Raw genomic sequence first — 18,578 nt, forward strand, 5'->3', positions numbered from 1 at the left:
CGTTCAGTCTCTGTCATCCTATCCCTGTGAAATTGATTTTTTTTTTTTCCAAAACACTTACACAGAGGACTTTGCAATTATTGCTTCAGACTTTCATCATACAGGCTTTAAGTCATCGTTCCAAGTGTAAGATAACTTAGTATCTTGATATCATTGCCTAGTCCCACCAACATGTGTTACTTGAAGCTTTTGTTTAATATGCCCCATATATCTCTGTCCAAGTCACTGAAGACAGGACCTAACAGCCAAGGTGAAGGTCCACAAGTGACCTCTCTTCAAGCACTTTATCTGTGCTTTTTCATTTTAATATACCTATTTAACCAACCAGGTATTTATTCATCAAACAATTATTGGTTAACTACCATGTGTCAGGCATTGTGCTTGGTGCTGGTGATATACATATGAATACCACACACACACACACACACACACACACACACACACACACACACACAGACTCTACTGTTTCTTCATTCAAGGAGTCCATATTTCTGTACTTTATTAACAAATATACCATAAAAGACTATAAAATGCTTCTCTGAAGTTCAGAAACAGTGACCCCTAATATTAAACATTTACAATGGGAACTGTTATAACAAAGGTGAGATCTGTCTTCTCCTCAAATCTAGGCTGAGCAACTTTTTTCGATGACTGCTATTACAAATTCCTCTGAATACATTTAATTTTGCCTCACATTTTTACGGCCTGGCTTGCCCCAACCTATTTTTAAAATTCTAACCGATCGTTAAACAATTTTTATGCTGAACTTATATATTCAGTAAAGAATTAAAGATTTTGTTTGGCTTGAATATGTATGGTTCATTAAACCCATGGTTTTCATTATAGTAATATTTAGAGGACTAATTATCTCTGAGTAATCAGAGTATTAAGCAATTTAAATGTCATTCCCAGCACAGGTTAGAAGCAAATTTACTTATTAAATTATGAATGTTTTACTTTATACTGGCCACTGAATAATTTAAAAATGAACATGACACTTATTTCAGAGATGAAAAAATAGAAATAATGGCAATAGCTGTGCATCAACTCAGAACAACCTGAACTGAGTTCATTTTCTCAAAAATAAAAAACTTGTTATTTTGGAGTTGCAGTTTCAAACATGATTTTCAAGTCATTTATTTTACAAAAAATTTTCAAAAAGTTAGACTCCGTTTCGAAGCTTAAGGAGCAGTTTAATATAGAAATTAGCAGCTTTTATTTCAAAAAAGGATTTGTTTTCTTAGTTGGAAAATGACAACACAGTATTAGGTTGAACTATATATTGCTATTTTTGTAAGTAAAAAAGTGATTGAAAATTGGCAATTTCATACAGTTTAAAGAATTTATCACTGTAGATGATTGGTCTTTAAAAATAGAAATTAATTTTAATGGGGCGCCTGAGTGACTCAGTCAGTTGAGTGTCCAACTTCGGCTCAGGTCATGATCTCACGGTCTGTGAGTTTGAACCCTGCGTCGGTCTCTCTGCTGACAGCTCAGAGCCCGGAGCCTGCTTCGGATTCTGTGTCTCCCTCTCTCTCTGTCCCTCCCCTGCTCACACTCTGTCTCTCTCTCTCAAAAATAAACATTAAAAAATTTTTTTTAAATAGAAATTCATTAAAAAATCATAAATAGAATTTAAAACATTACCCAAGATTTAGAAAAATAAAGAAAAATCCATAATTTCACCACCTGACTATAAACTCTATAATCATTCCTGTACCTTTCCTTCCATTATTTTCTCTTGTGCATGCTTACATGATTGTAGTCCTAGCATACATCAATGTTTGCATACATAAAACTAAAAACCTTACATCATTTGTATTTTTAAATTTGTGAGATAATCTTCATGTATGTATAACTTTTAATAATCGCATAGTCCACTACTCGAATGTGCTGTAATTTCCTTACTCATTCTCATATTGTTAAATGTTTAGTTTGCTTCCAGTTTTTTGATACTACAAATGGTGTCATGATAAGCATCTTCTGAATTGCTAAGAAAAAGCTGCCTTATGTTTACATAATCCTTTAAAAAAATCTATGTCTCTGTATTTTTCCACTGTTTGGATATTTTTAGTCAAGTAAATTATGATGAGTACTCTTGGTACATCAGGAAATAAAAAGGAGTTCCGTGAGTTTTTCCTTGTAATTTACCGTTACCACTCAAAACTGACATCTTTCATAGTTATTAATTCCTAATGACAACATAGTAATAATTTTTGGAGCTCACATTCTACCTCCCAACTTTCCCCTGAGCTTGTAATTAAAATGTCAGAATTCATTCCTGTCCTTGAAAACAATGGTTTGCTTCTGATGACTGACTCAAAACTTTGTTTTATAGATCTTAATTCTCACGTCGTCTATTTAGCTGCAAAATGAATGTTCAAGGTAAGGTACAAAATAATAGTTTAGAATTTAAAATCTGTTCTTGTTAGGTTGACATAGAAAACAAAGCTGTCTTTTTAGCTTCTCTCAACCCCCCCCCATTTATTACTTTTTTATTATTTAAAAATTTTTTTAATGTTTATTTGTTTTGAGAAAGACAGAGAATGAGCAGGGGAGGGGCAGAAAGAGAAGGAGAGAGAGAATCCCAAGCTCACTAACTGCGAGATCATGACTTGAACTGAAACCAAGAGTCAGAGTGGCTTAACTGACTGAGCCACCCAGGAGCCTCTCCCCGCCCCCCCCCCACCCCATTTAAAAATAAAAATTTAAAATGTTGTGTAACCTGGAGTTTAAATTTTTCTATTGAACTATTTGATAAGTTATAGATTCTAAATTTTATTTTATTTTATATAAAATTTTTTTAATGTTTATTTTTGACAGAGACAGAGCATGAGCAGGGTAAGGGCAGAGAGAGACGGAGACACAGAATCTGAAACAGGCTCCAGGCTCTGAGCTGTCAGCACAGAGCCTACCACAGGTCTCGAACCCACAAACCATGGGATCATGACCTGAGCTGAAGTCAGACGATTAACTGACTGAGCCACCCAGGTGCCCCTATTTTATTTTTAAATGTTTATTTATTTTTGAGAGGGGGGGGAGGGAGGGAGAGAGAGAACATGAGTGGGGGAGAGGCAGAGTGAGAAGGGGACAGAGGATCCAAAGTGGACTCTATACTAACAGCAGAGAGCCCGATGTGGGGATTGAACTCACAAACTGTGAGATCATGACTTGAGCCGCAGTTAGATACTCAACCGACTGAGCCACTCAGGTGCCCCTACAGTTCTTAAATTTTAAAGTGTAATTTTTGTATAAAGATAACGTATTCATTTCATTTTTAACTTAGACTCACACAACATCTTGACCTGGGCCAGGTTTTACATTGTCATATTCAAGAGTAGAAAAGGCTGCTGGCCCACAGTTGTAAATTTGAGACATTCACTGCGGTAACCTATTATCCACCTTTGCGTCTTTCTTCTTCGCCTGTCTGCAGTCATCAAATTACCTGGAGTTCTAGTGCTCAGGATTCATTTAGAGGACTCGTCACCATTATTCCATCTCTATAACAAGTGTTAGGAAGTGGGTGATTTACAGGCCTCTTTGTTTTGATTATTTAATCCAGGATAGTGGAAGTAGAAATACATGTCATTTCTCACTCATTCCCTTTAAGCAGGGTGGTGATACTCAGTAGCCGGCCAAATCTAAGTAGTTAACAAGGATGCAATACCCAGACTTAGGATGAATCATTTTTATTGAGAATGCTCCCATCTACTTTCTGCCTACCACCAAAATTCTATGAGGACGGACCATTCAATCTGACAAATATTTGAGTGTCTTCTCCACATAGGGTAAGATGTGTATCAAGGAAAGCTGTGCCCCTGGTTTTTTACATTTTTCCTGGCCTAATAAAGGGCTAAATTCTTCCAAAACACATCCCGCGACTGAAAATGTTCTGTTAGCAGTTACGCAGCCTTATGAAAAAGCATGGTCTTCTCCAAATTGGACATACTATAAATTGAAGACATTAGTCACAGCTGGCGCGTTTTTTTCCCACTGAAAACACACACTTTAATATGTTTTTTTTTTCCAGGTCGGATTTTAAGTGGTATATTGAAATAATTGGAGAAGAAATACCATATGTAAAAAAAAAAGTTGGACAGATAATATTTTAAAAAGCAATCTACATCAGGAGGAAGAGGAATAGACATGTCATTTGCTCACATTTCAACCCTCAGGCACATACGCATAATTTAACGAAACTCAACATGACGCGGCACTCATTCATACGCTCGGCGTGTAATTATTGACCACTTGTTGTGGGTGTCACACTGGAATCATCTCTGTGGGCGATACAAAGGAAAACTAAGGGCCTATTTTTGCCCTCAAGCACCTTACCTCACCTTTGGGAAGATAAGGCAGCACGGGCGAGCTTCGTAACAGCGTAGAGTGCTGACCCTGTCACGTAGATGATAGTGCTTCACGAGTGCGTTGGGAACGTCTTTTGCTAGAGTAGGATTGTCTAGGATTTTGCTAGATGCGGACTGCCAGGGAGGGTCCTCTAGGCTGAGGAGACCATTTAAGAAAAGGTAGGATTGCATAACAAGTACAAAGGGTGGAAATGGCTTGGCTGAAGTGGAGGGCCATGCCATGGAAAATTAGACTGGAACAGATTTGGGGGATGGGAAGGCACAGGGAAGGGAACTGAGTCTTACTGCTTTCCTCTTATGTGCCAGGCCCTGCATGTATCTTCTTGGATTTTTTCAAAACTCTATTACTTCCTGGCTTCATAGAGGAGAAACCAGGCTCAGATGGATGATGTGATTTTTTTCAAGGTCTTAAGAGTAGTTGGTGACAGCACCAGGATTCAAACCCAAGTCTGTGCGCTCCTTCCTCTATACTAGTTCCTTTAAATTTCTTACAGGGGGACTTGCACTCGGTTTTATGTGAATATGTGCAGGTGACAAGGAAGATGTCACCAGACATGGTGAGTGTTCCTGTGAGTGCCTTAGCCTCTAGTTGCCTGACATCCTAAACATAGATAAAGTAAGTACAAACATGCCCTAACTCCCTTAAGTCACAAAAGTCATGAATTTCCAGTTTATGACAATAGAAAAGTCAGGCTGGAGTTCAAGGGTGCCTGGGTTTTACATGTTACATAACTTAACGTAACATTTTAGTTTAGTTTTATGGAACGTAGTCCTAGTTAAATATTGATCTGAAAAACTTTCAGGTCTTCAACGGAACTGTCCGCCCTAAACTTTATGCCGGTAAGTTTTCCAGAAGAGGGTGGATAATGGATTTTTATTGCTTTGGTCTGATAATTACAGTTATCGCCTGATCTCAGTTACTGAAGACTGGTATTTTGAAACCAGGGGACGACGCAAGTTCACTTTTTTCTAATTAAAAACAAAACCTGACTCTACCGTAACAAGGGAACAAAACTCCCCTTTTTGTCTGCACCGCTTTCCCATTACTCCGTCATTGTACGTTAGAACAGCTGCAACACATTGCACGTAAATAAGGAATGTGGCACTTAAATACTTGTGGCCACGTGCCATTCATTGTGTGTTTTTATTATTTTCAGCAAATAACACACTGTCTAATGATGAATTTAGCCCGGTTTACAAACTCCAAGTATCTAATTTTTATCTCTCCCCAGCAGATTTCTGCTTTTTCTAAAAAAGAACACATTAGCCTGGCCTTTCTGTGGCCTTCCGGCCTCCTAGAAAAGCCCATTTGCTGGCCCCAGGTGCCTGGGTTTTAGGATGCAGGTCTCACAGTTGGCAAAGTGCAGTTAATGCAGACCAGGGAGAGTGTAGAGACAGTCTCCCCCCACCCCCCAGGAAGATAGTCCCTCCAAAATCCAAACTGGGGTTAACTGGAATAGAGAGTCAGGGGGAAAGTTCTACTCAACTTCTGTCTTACTGTTATGAAAAGGATGGCATTTTTCAGAAGTTATTCTCTTGGCAAAGGAAAGAGAAAATGAAGAAGAGAAAGGGGGGAAAATGTTTCCTAAAAATGTGTTTACCTTTGGGCCCGGCAGGGTTGGATTCCCAGGTGTGCGACCTGTGTGGTCATGCAATGTCCTGCATTCAGAAGGGCCTCATGTTGGTTGAATGCTCTGCTGTCACTGTTTAGAAATTCTTAATAATTAAAACACTTTTTTGTCACATTTATTCATTTTTGAGAGACAGAGCACCAGCAGGGGAGGGGCACAGAGAGAAAGGGAGACACAGAATCTGAAGCAGGCTCCAGGCTCTGAGCTGTCAGCACAGAGCCCCACGTGGGGCTTGAACTCACGAACTGCGAGATCATGACCTGAGCCGAAGTCGGATGCTTAACCGACTGGGGCACCCAAGCGCCCCCTAATAATTTTTGAACTAGGGGCCTGGCCTCACATTTTCACTGTGCGTTAGGCCCCGCAAGTTATGTAGCTGGTCCTGAAGCCTAGTGAAGTAGATGATGAAAAAGATGCTCATTTTGCTCAAAGCAGAAGGCTTAATATCAAGCCGGCTATCAGGGAAAAAAGACAACACTAGGAACCAAAAGAAGTAGAGGGAGAAGTCAACAAATGAAAGCCACAATGATAGAGTGCCTGTTCATGACTAACAGGGATACACACGCAGCTTGTCCTGAAGGGAAAAAGAGAAATGTGGTTGGAAAGAGAAAATGTTTATTTGATACCTCTTCCCACGTGGCTACTTTTTATCCAAATTCTATACTCCTTGTTTATATCCTCTCTGTACCTACCCTGCTCTGTGCTAACGGTCATTTGGACATGTCTGTAGCTTTGTGTAATCCACAGTTGCTACTGATGTCAAAGGCAAAGTATCTTATGTTGATCCTATTGTTAAAAAAGAGACTCCAAATACAGTCACTTGTGCTAAGCCCTTGTCACAAAACCGAGACTTAATACTTAATCTAATTGCAGTTTCAGCCTCTCCCAGGAATGTAATCTTCACCGCTCAGTCTGGAATGGCCTGGTCAGCACCAGTGAGGTAATCCACCTGATAGACCCCTGCCATTCCCCAAGGGAAAGTCATCTTTCCTGAAACAATCAGGGACTTGCTTGTCCCACCTCCTTCTGCCTAGTAAACTCTTCCATTTTGTACAGGTCTTTGGACCTCCTTTCTATCTGCTAGATGGAATGCTGCTCAAGTCACAAATTGCTGAATAGAGCCAAGAAGGTCTTTAAACTTTACTCTGTTGAATTTTGGTTTTTAGCACTATTAAAACCAAGAGTTTTACCATTATTTCTATGTTCTCAAGTGTGAAAATAAGTGAAGATTAACTAAATAAAAAAAGCAAAAGCTTTTTATTCTGAGCTTTCTAGAACCAGGGAGTCAGCCACTGTCACTTGCATGTTGGCAGAAACGCAAAGGCAGGTGGTGGGGTGGGAAGGCTTTAGAGCGGAGAAAAAGAAGGCTTCCGGTATGCTCTGACCAGAGGCTGTTGGCTTAGGGAAGCTGTAGGCAGGCTAACTAGAAAGGGGACATCTATTGGTCTGGGGTACTTATTTGGCTTTCTCTTGATAGAGTCCTATATTAGAAGTAGAAACAAAATGTAGGGAAGCTGTCAGTCATTAATCATGTCCTGACCATTTGGAGCCAGTTGTTACAGAAGTTATTATTTGGCATCCTGGATTGTTACTAGAGATAGCAATCTGGCGTCCTGTGGGTATGACTTACAACAGGCTGGATTCTTGGGTGGTTTATTGTAGATAAGGAGTTGGTATCCTGTGGGTCAGAGCTCTATCTTTGTATATGGTCTGGCCCTTGTCCTTCCGTATGTTCAGTCTGTCACAAGATACCCCTTAATAACAGGGCTTTATTCGTCTGGTTACAACCAATTCTCTATGTCAGATGATCCCTTCATAACATGTTTTCTTCCCTGCTAGTCTAGGTAACAATCACTTTTCATAATAAATGTGCCAGGTAATGTATTGTTTATGTAGTCTTACTGAACAGACCTTATTAGTTGATTCATTTGGAGAGTTTACACGTTAGAAGAAACCAACTTGATTTAACGATTCTTTTGTTCGGCTTAAGTGAAAATAATATGTACCCCTTAATTTTTTTCTAAACTGCCACCTTATCTAAGCCTCCATGAAATGATTCCCGACCTTAAAAGAGGAAAAGGGGCAAGTCTGGCATATGTTTGGGATATAATGCTTTTAGCTACCAATCCTTAACAGTAACTGGGCATTACTTCCCCCGTTTGGACCTTGTAGACTAAGAATATGTCTGACAGAGTTTTTGTTACACCATGATTCCACTTGACAGATGTGGATTTCTGGTTGAAGGTGGTTATAATGGTATTTGATGGGTTTTTAAATCTTAGCTGAATTAGTAGAGATCGCCCCTTCTTCGATCAGGTTAAAAAATATCCATAATTCATATTAACTTCATCAATAACATAGATTAAAAGTTCAAGACCTGGATCATGAAATAAAGTTAGTAGAAATCATTGTCGTTACCGAGATTTATTGATAGCATTTAAAAATACGGCGTTAAAATGCTTGATGAAACATATATTTCTCTAAAAACACATATCATTTATAGAATCAAATAGAATCAACTAAAATAGAATGTAAGACATAGTATGTGTAGGACTCCAAAGCTTCTAGCTGCCACACTTACAATTCCTATTCTTGCACCTGTGAGCTCAGCGTTCGCTTTCTTCCCCTGTACTCCTGCCAAAGCCAGCATCCTCGGCCAAGTTCCCACAACTTCACACCTAGGTTGCTGCGACACTCCCTTGCCTCCTTTACCCCAGCCCTTCTGCACAGCTGCCAAGAAGCGTTTCTGCAAACATCCTTTCCATTATGCTCTTCAAGGCCTCAGCAAGGTGGTGGCCTAATAAACAGAATCAACATATGGGATCACTTCGCACATGCCCGGTACTGCGCTGCTGTACAAGCACGTGGGGCTAGCAGGTTGGCTCGACCTTTTTGAGATATAGGAAGTGCTACTGAGAGGGTTAAGCAACCGGCTCAAGATCTCATCACCAGAAAGTGTGGACCAGTGACTTTCTGACCACAAAGTTTAAGCTTTTCTCTTTACCACTTGGGCCTTCTGTGTAGCAGAAGTGGCATCAGACAGGCTTGACCTTGCACTATCTCTACCATCTACTAGCTTAGGTGGCGTTGGGCAACTCAGCCTATGTAGACCTCAGTTTTTTTTTCACATATAAAATGTGAGCATTTTTTTTTAAATTTTTTTTAACGTTTATTTATTTTTGAGACAGAGGGAGACAGAGCATGAATGGGGGAGGGTCAGAGAGAGGGAGACACAGAATCTGAAACAGGCTCCAGGCTCTGAGCTGTCAGCACAGAGCCCGACGCGGGGCTCGAACTCATGGACCGTAAGATCGTGACCTGAGCCGAAGTCGGCCGCTTAACCGACTGAGCCACCCAGGTGCCCCAAAATGTGAGCGTTTTGAGAATTGGATGATGTAGCAAAGCTGGGTTTCAAACCAGGCATTGAACTCTGGAGTCTGTCTCTTAACCCCTCTGCAAGGCAACTGGCATTAAGTGCCTAGCACCAAGTCTGGAACGGAGTAAGTACTCAATAAGTGGTGGTTAACTAGCCAAAATACCTCCATAGACCAGTTTTCCAGATTCTCCATCAGTAGATCCTCCTTCCTCCTGCTAACTGCTCAGCCTCTCCATGTACACCTCTCTAATCTTAGCAGCCCAGGAGGCAAGGTTGAAAGAAAAGAGAATATGGCATTAGGGGTCTGAACACCTAGGTACCAGTCTTGGTTCCACCCTATGCACTGTGTCAACACAGCCAAGTATATTTTCTTTGATTCTTGCATTTTTTATCCATAAAATGGGGATTAGGTATTTCTTGCCTATTTCACAGGGTTATTATGATGGTTACATGTGTTATTACATATGAAAGCCCTTTAGAAACATACAAGTGTTATTAACCTGTTTACTCTTAGGAAGCTATTGCACTCACGTGTGTGTGTGTGTGTGTGTGCGCGCGCATAGCGGGAAGGAGGCTACCCAGCCTGGTGGGTCAGAGAAGTCTTCTTGGAGGAGATGATGTCAGAACTGACACTTGAGGAAAGTGGAGTATTAGCAGGTGAAGAGGGTTCCGGACTGAGCAATGGTATGAACAAAGTCAAAGAGGTGTGAAAGGGCAGTGTGACCTTAGAGAATTTTGAGGACTTATGTATTCTTAGAGCTGGAAGTGACATGGGGACATATAGACAAGGGTCAAGTCAGGGGGACCTTGTAAGGTCACCAAGGAACTTGAACTCATATGGCTCTTGAGCTGTAAGAGCCCTGGAGGGGCTTAAGCAAATGAACCATGTGGTAGAGCAATGTTATAAGAAGATTACTTTCATGGCAGAGTGCAGGATAAAATGGGAGAAAACAAGAATAAATCTGAGAGAGTGGTCAGGATAAAGGTTTCAGCCAGGGCCAGCAGTGCAGGGGAGAAGGTAAGAAAGGGAGGGGTGATGTCAATAAACATTTAGAAGACAAAACTTTGGTGGCACTTGGTAATAAGTAATTAGTATCCTTGGATAACAAAAATTGACAGGTTTGATGATTGGTTCTTGGAAAAATGCTATAGTCAATTTTTAGAAAAGGCCAATGGTATTTAAATTAGAAATTAAACTAGTAGATCAATTTAACAAACTGATCGACTATGAATAAATCATATCGAAGGTATATCACCTCCTTCTTTATAGAACAGTTATTTTTTCTATTGTAAGAAATGCTTGTTACAGAAGACCTGGAAAATATAGAATACCAGGGTAGGAAAAAGTTCTGTCCCCAACTAGTAACATTTTATTGTTAGTATTTTTTTCTATTTGTTTCTATTTTTTAATGTAATTGTAATAATTCTATACATTGTATCAAACAGTTGATATATATCAATATATATCAAACCAGATATATATAGATAGATATAGATATAGATAGATATTTTTCTTTTCACATACCTTAAACATGTTTATTTTGTCTGTAAATATCACTTTAAATAATTAGATATTAACTTTCTATCAGTGTTCTTTAATTAATATATTATTGGATATTTAAATCATTTCTAATTTGGAAATATTTAAAATAACAGTTTGATTGATACCTTTATATATAAAGCATCTTGCACATGTAGGACAGATTCCCTTTAGTTATATTTCTAAGAAATTGTACAGCATTAAAAGGTATGATTAAGGCTTTTGTTGCATGTTATCAAACACTTTCCAAAAGCACTGTAGCAATTTACAATGCCTCTGGTCATGTAGGGAATCCATTTCACATCTTTTCCTGCATAGAGTGTTATCATTACAAAAATAAAATAAACAAAACCCAAACACTTTGCTAATGCAATTAGTAAAAATGACATCTTACTTTTCTTTGTTCTTAAAAACATGAATAATACATGCATACAAAGAAGCCAAATGGTACAGAAGAGCATAAAATAAGAAAGCAAAAATCTCCCTCTTTCTCCCAATCCCAAACATCCCTGCTTCCCCAGAGCAACCACTGTAAAAGCTTTATCGTCTATCCCCTTCTGAATTTTTTAAAAAATTCATCTCTGCAAACTAGTACTAGGGACTATTTATACCAGACTGTTCTGGATCTTGAAAACCTTGCCAATGCACATAGCTCTACTCCATGAATATATGATAATGTATTTAACCAGTACCCTATTGATTGACATTTAGGGTGTTTTCAATAGTCCGCTGTTGCAAATAATGCTGCAATGAACATCTTTGAATTAAGATCTTGATAAGCTTTCGTAGAATAAATTTGTAGATGTGGAACTGTAGAAAATTTTAGATCTAAAAGATGTTTAAGGTGATTTAGGATCTCACCAACAATATGCAAATGTCTATTTCCCATACTTGCACTGATAAACCTTGAATTATCAGACATAGTTTCTGTTGATTTGATAGATTAATGAATGTCATTTCAGTGAGCATTCACTCATAAATATTTATTGAGTTCCTACTATGTGCCAGGTCCTGTTTTAGATGCTTGGGATGCATAAATGAACAAAACAAAGATCCCTGACCCTGTGGAGTACAATGCATAATAAGCATAATGCACAAACAAATGATCCAGTGAGTTAGAAGGTGTTGGGTGCTCCAGCATCTCTGCCTTTGAAATGGGTTGTCATGGCTGCCTTTGTCACAGGGTCACCAGAATGGGTTTTGGGCAGCCACTGCTTTGTAGGCTCCCTGGTTTTGGCTGTAAGCTTGGCACTCAAGTATCTGATTGGCAAAGCCTAGATCACGTGACAGCATCTTGCTGTAAGGACGTCTGGGAAAGTGAGCATATGGAAATTGCAGATTCTGGGATGAATAGCGAGCTCTGTCTCATAAGGTGGGGGATTCCTCAAACACAGAAGCTGAGCAGCCTAAAGGAAGGACATATGTCCACATGCTAGGTGCTTGATTCCCCTTCACAAGTAACCTGGGCAAACCTCAGGGAATAAAATCCCCCCAAATCAAACTGGACCTGGGCAAGTAGGTACAGAGAGTGGCCAGAGGCAGATTTATGTAATTGGATGGGCAGGTGCAGGCAAAAGCCAAGGTCAAAACTTAAGGAGCATGGTCTGTCATTGGGCCTAAGGGAATAATGCAAAATGTCACAGATGTGAAAGCTACATAGCCCTGGACGTTAGGAAACTTAGGGGAAATGCAGAGCTGACCTTCATGTGTAGAAGGGTTGTCATATGGAAGAGTGAGTGTATGTGGGTCATATGTATTTTTGGAAACTGCAGGGGGCAAAGCTACATTCATCATGTATTCAAAAAATATTTAGTGAGAGCCTTATATATACCAGTCACTGGTCTAAGCACTGGGGATAGAATAGTGAACAAAGTTCATAAAGTCCTACTAATTTAAAACTGACATGCACTGGGGAAGGAAATGATAGAAAGAACCAGACACACGTATTTATAAGATAATGTCAGATAGTGCTAGTTGCTCTGAAATAAAATAACAGTTAAAAAAAAAAGAAAAGGGGAAAAAAAGGAAGGAAAAAAAATAGTACAATGGATAAAACAGTGGGAGAAGGCCTCTCTGAGATGGTGACATTTGAGCAGAGACCTGAATGAAGGGAGGGAGCAAGACAACAGATGTCTGGGAGAAGAAATTCCAGGCAGTAATAAAAACAAATGCAAAGGCCCTAGGCTGGGAATGCATAGAGCATATATGAAAGATACTGAGAGACTAGTGGAGTCAGAAGTCAATGAGTAGTAGGAAATGAGGTTGGAGACACCATCGTCAACCAGGTATTTAGAGCCTCATAGGCCAAGGTAACGCATCTTGTTTTAAAAACATTTTTTTAAATGTTTATTTGTTATTTTGAGAGAGAGAGAGAGAGAGAGAAAGTTTGAGTGGGGGAGGGGCAGAGAGAGAGGGAGACACAGAATCCAAAGCAGGCTCCAGGCTCTGAGTTGTCGGCACAGAGCTCGATGTGGGGTTTGAACTCACAGACTGTGAGATCATGACCTGAGCTGAAGTCGATGCTTAACCGACTGAGCCACCCAGAAGCCCCAACATCTTGTTCTAAATGTTATGGGAAAACATCAGAACTCTTTGGGCTGGAGAATGACATGATTTGACTTACATTTGATAGGGATCATTCAAACAGCTTCTGGGTGGAGAATAGATTATAGGAAGGACAAGTATAGAACCCCAGAGACCAATCAGGAGGCTACTGCTGTGGTCCAGGACAGAGACGGTGGTGGTGACAGTGGGTGGGAGTTTCAGAGAGATACAGCGTAGCTCTGTATAAAGAAAACCTCCTGGTATTATAACTATCCAAATATAGAATGCTCTGGGTGCTACAAAAGAGGCTTCTGCATTAGGAGGAGTTTGGTCTAAAGCAGGGGTCAGCAAATCTGGCCAAATCTGGTCCAGGGCCTGTTTTTATGAATAAAGTTTTATTGGAACACATTCACACTCATTATTGTCAATGGCTGCTTTGCCACTATAATAGCAGAGCTGAATAGCTGCAACAAAAACCACATGGCCTGCAAAACCTACAGTATTTACTGTCTAACCCTTTACAGAAAAAGTTTGCTGCTCCTTGGTCTACAGTAACTCCTCAGGTGCTTAATCCCTTCCAGAGTTTCTATGATTCTATATGTAATTGTTTGCTTAACACTTTTTTTTGTTTATTTATTTACTTTGAGAGAGAGAGAGCTGAAGGCGCGGAGAGGGAGGGAATGAGAGAGAGAATCATAAGCAGGTTCTGCACCATCAGTGTGGAGCCCAATGCAGGGCTCAATGTGGGGCTTGAACTCATGAACTTTGGGTCAGATGCTTAACCAACTGAGCCACCCAGGAGCCCCATTCACTTAACACTTTTATGTTGTTTTTGTCTCATCTAGTTAATAAACTCTGCATGGATATGAAGAATATTTTCTACTTCTCAAATATTTCTTTCTATTACCTAAGTATAAACACTCAGCAGTTTCCTTAAAATATGGTCTTGCTTGGGAGGTCAAGTATAAAACCATCCTACCTTTGTGCAAGAACAAAAAAATGTTCCAACCTCCCAAGGGTAAAACTACGTTTTCCCTCTAGAGAAAAAGTCTATGCCATTGGCAATATCCATGAGGTAGCTCAGTAGTTGCTTAATAAAGTCATCTTGCTAATTTTAAGAAATGATACTTGGGATTAAGGACCAAATGTTCGAGGTCTGAACCTTCCCCTGATAATACATCTAGGCCAAGAATAATGGAAACGAGTAACTCACCAGCCAGAGAGGGTGATCCAGTTCTAGGGCTTCTGAAGATGTAAACAGGCCATGCGTTTGGAGAACTGAAGGAATGCCATGACTGAGTAGTCGAATACATTTCTTTTAATGAATGAGAAGAATGTTTGCACAAGATACAAACCAACCTTTCTTTTTTTAAAAGTATTTATTTATTTATTTATGTATTTATTTATTTAGAGAAAACGAACGTGGGAGCAGGGTAGGAGCAGAGGGAAAAAGAAAGAGAGGATCACAAGCAGGCCCCATGCCCAGCGGGGGGGTCGGACACAGGGCTCGATCTCAGCACCGTGAGATCATGACCTGAGCCGAAATCAAGAGTCGAACGCTCAACAGACTGGGCCACCCAGACGCCCCCAAGAACAATCTTAATTATCAAGAAAACAAAAACAAAAACAAACAAAGAAAAACACCCCAGCATGAGTTTCATCTCTACCACGCAAACCTCTGGAATTTGAAACGCAAACCAATCTTTATTTTCTCACACAAGGAATAGGGCTTTGAAAGAACAACAGGTCTGAACAAAAGCAGAAATTCTTCAAAGGAACCTTAACAATAGGTTCAAGATCTTGAAAAGGATGAGAGAACAGGGGGACAAAGGGATGAGCAGTGTTGATACTTATTGGTACTTATGGACAGTCAAAGTCAATGCTGCTGGCTCTCCAGAAGGCAGGCTTGCCTCTCTTCTTTGCCTCCACCAACAGAAACGTCAGATGGACTTCTATTAAGAAGGGTGGGGAACGGGCAAAATGGGTGAAGGGGAGAGGGCGATACAGCTTTCCAGTTATGGAACGAATAAGTCACGGAGATAAAAGGCGTGGCACAAGGAACATAGTCAGTGATATTGTAATAGCGTTGTATGGTGACAGATGGTAGCTACACTTAGCAGAAGATACAGGGAAGTTGAATCGCCAGGTTCTACACCTGAAACTAATGCAATGTTGGGTGTCAACTATACGGAAAATTTAAAAAACAAATTTTTAATGTTTATTTATTTTTGAGAGAGGGAGAGAGAAAGACAGAGTGCAAGTGGAGGAGGGGCAGAGAGAGAGGGAGACACAGGATCCAAAGCAGGCTCCAGGCTCTGAGCTGTCAGCACAGAACCTGACGTGGGGCTCAAACTCACAGACCGTGAGATCATGACCTGAGCCAAAGTCCAACACTTAACCGATTGAGCCACCCAGGTGCCCCTAAATTTTTTTTTAATGCATCATTAGGACCAATTTGAGGAATACATTTTTAAAAAATTATTTTATTTATTTTGAGAGACAGAAACAGAGAGAACAAGCTGGGGAGGGGCAGAGAGAGAGGGAGACAGAGAGAATCCCAGGTAGGCTCTCCTCTGTCGGCACGGAGCCTGATGCAGGGCTTGAATTCACAAACCATGATCATGACCTGGGCTGAAATCAACAGTCAGATGCTTAACTGACTGAGCCACCCAGGCACCCCAGGAATAGATTTTTTTTTTTAATTTAAGTGCTTTAAATCATTTTCAGTTCTCCATCTAATAGACATACCAAAAAATTAACTTAGAGGTAATTATTCAGACAATTCAAACAACAAAAATTCCAAAACCTGCTGTTTTCCATTCTTTGTGTAGATATATTAATGATTATACGAAAACCCTAAAGCAATTGTGTGCCTCTGCAATTGCCTGGGCCCTTCATTTGGGCAGTAGCAATCACTGCAAAATTATCGCTTTGCCTTGTATGTTTAGTGATACATTATAGTGACCTCCTTGATTTTAAGCAGTTTTGTAGAGTGTTAATAGGACTATTGCATAAAAACTTACTTCTGGAGACTGGCCTTATAAATTCTTCCTAGAGCGCCCTTCTTCAAACATATCTAGGCTCATAGCTATTTGGCATGTGACCATTTATGTATACACACCCATGCTTACTCAGTGCTCATGTATCGCTTGAGGCAGATTAATCTCGCTAACCTCTACAGGCTGCATAGCAAGGGATAATACCAATGCCACCTTATGCCTTTGTACGTAGGAGAGGCAGAGTGCTGGTGAAGGAGTTGTACAACTTCACCAGGCAGCTTGGGACAAGCCTCTGGACATCGCAGAGCTTCTGTTTTTTCCATCTATAAAATGGAAATACTAATATACACAGGTACATCACTAGAACAAATTATTTCAATATCACAATTGTGAATGGACTAGTTATGAATGGATGGCTCAGAGAAGATTATTATCATAAAATACCATGTCTGAGATCAGATCCCAGACTTCCTTGGAATGATTCTATGTCTGGGGAAGAATGTGGTCATTATCAGTTATGATCTTGGTAAGAAAATATTAAGCGTCAGTAATTATGAATGGCAAGATTTCATTACTAATATAAGAGACTCTGCAACAGGTCAGAACCATTCTCTTACAGAAAACTATAATAGCAAACTCCTCTAATTATACCTCTTTTAAAATTTGGGGTTCTAGTGGCCACATTCTCTAAATTCCAAGTCAGGATATATAATTTGACCTAGGATTTTTGTCCTGTGACCAAGTGTAAGAGACATTGTGTGAGATACATTTTGGGCACCAAATTTACTGGAATTTCTGGGACTTTTTTTTTTTTCCATGGGAAAGAATCAGAATATTTGAAATCTAGAAAGTCCCTGATAATCAAGGATTTATGGACATGATACTCAGAAACAGTCCACAAATGCCCAATTTTGAGAGGTAGGGTTCAACGTTATTTTTATTTTTTATTTTTTTAATGTTTATTTATATTTGAGAAAGAGACACACAGAGCACAGAGCAGGGGAGGGGCAGAGAGAGAGGGAGACACAGAATCTGAAGCAGGCTCCAGGCTCTGAGCTGTCAGCACAGAGCACAATGCGGGGTTTGAACCTACGAACGGTGAGATCAGACCTGAGCCAAAGTCGGACGCTTAACCGACTGAGACACCCAGGCTCTAGGGTTCAATTTTAAATGCAGAAAAATCAGCTGTATCTAGGTTAATACTAATTTCAATGAGACAGATGTGCTTTCTAGCTAGCAAATTAAGTTGCAAAAAAAAAAAAAAAAGGCAGTAAAGCAAACACTCCCTTTATCATCAAACGGTTCTCTCAGAATTTCCTTCAAAGTAACCCTTCTGAATCCTGTGACCCAGCAAAGGCATCACTTTCCTTTCTGATTCGCTGCAGTTTCTGGAACAAGGGGGTCTGGGGTGGGAGGTGGAGAGGGCACAGGGAAGGAATTTGAAAAAGTAAGAAGCTTGGTTGGCAAACTACATCTACCGAATATTCTAGAACATGTAATGAGTGGCATTACTGCTTTCCTCAGTTTGTTATAAACTTTGCAAAGTTTGGTTTCGAATAGCATTCGGGCCTATCGGATTTAGGATGGGTCAAGGTGGGGAGGGGAAAGAGGTGAAAATTATATTTTAGCAAACACATGGAAGGAAAAAGCTACAGTGTTTGCATGCAAAATTTAGTTTCCAAGTAACCAAGGCAAAGAGGAAAATATGATGAGTTATGCAACTTCTTTTTTTCTAGTAGAAGCGAACAGGCCAATTATTCAGGAGAGACAAACCTTTTCTGACACCGAGCTCTGAAAATAATTTGTCACAGAGATTTTTGTATAAAGGACCTTGAACAATTTAATGGATGATATTTTCCAGTTAGGAGATTTTACATATGTATGAGAGTTGAGCTGTTAGAGAAATGCTCTTTTGTGCCGGATAGGAAAGACAGAACTTTTATCTCTCTCTCACACCAACCCCCCATGAGCAGACACCTCCAGCCTCGTCCACGCACACATGCCTTCAAAGAGTATGTGGCCCACATGGGCATGGCCGCAAAGAAATCACAACTGCATCATCACTCATGGCTCTCCAGCGAGGTGATCGTGCTGTGCCAGCAGCCTGCATCTCGGAAGTGT

The sequence above is a fragment of the Panthera onca genome, chromosome C1 (genome assembly GCF_046562875.1).
Source record: "Panthera onca isolate mPanOnc1 chromosome C1, mPanOnc1 haplotype 2, whole genome shotgun sequence".
Lineage (NCBI taxonomy): Eukaryota > Metazoa > Chordata > Mammalia > Carnivora > Felidae > Panthera > Panthera onca.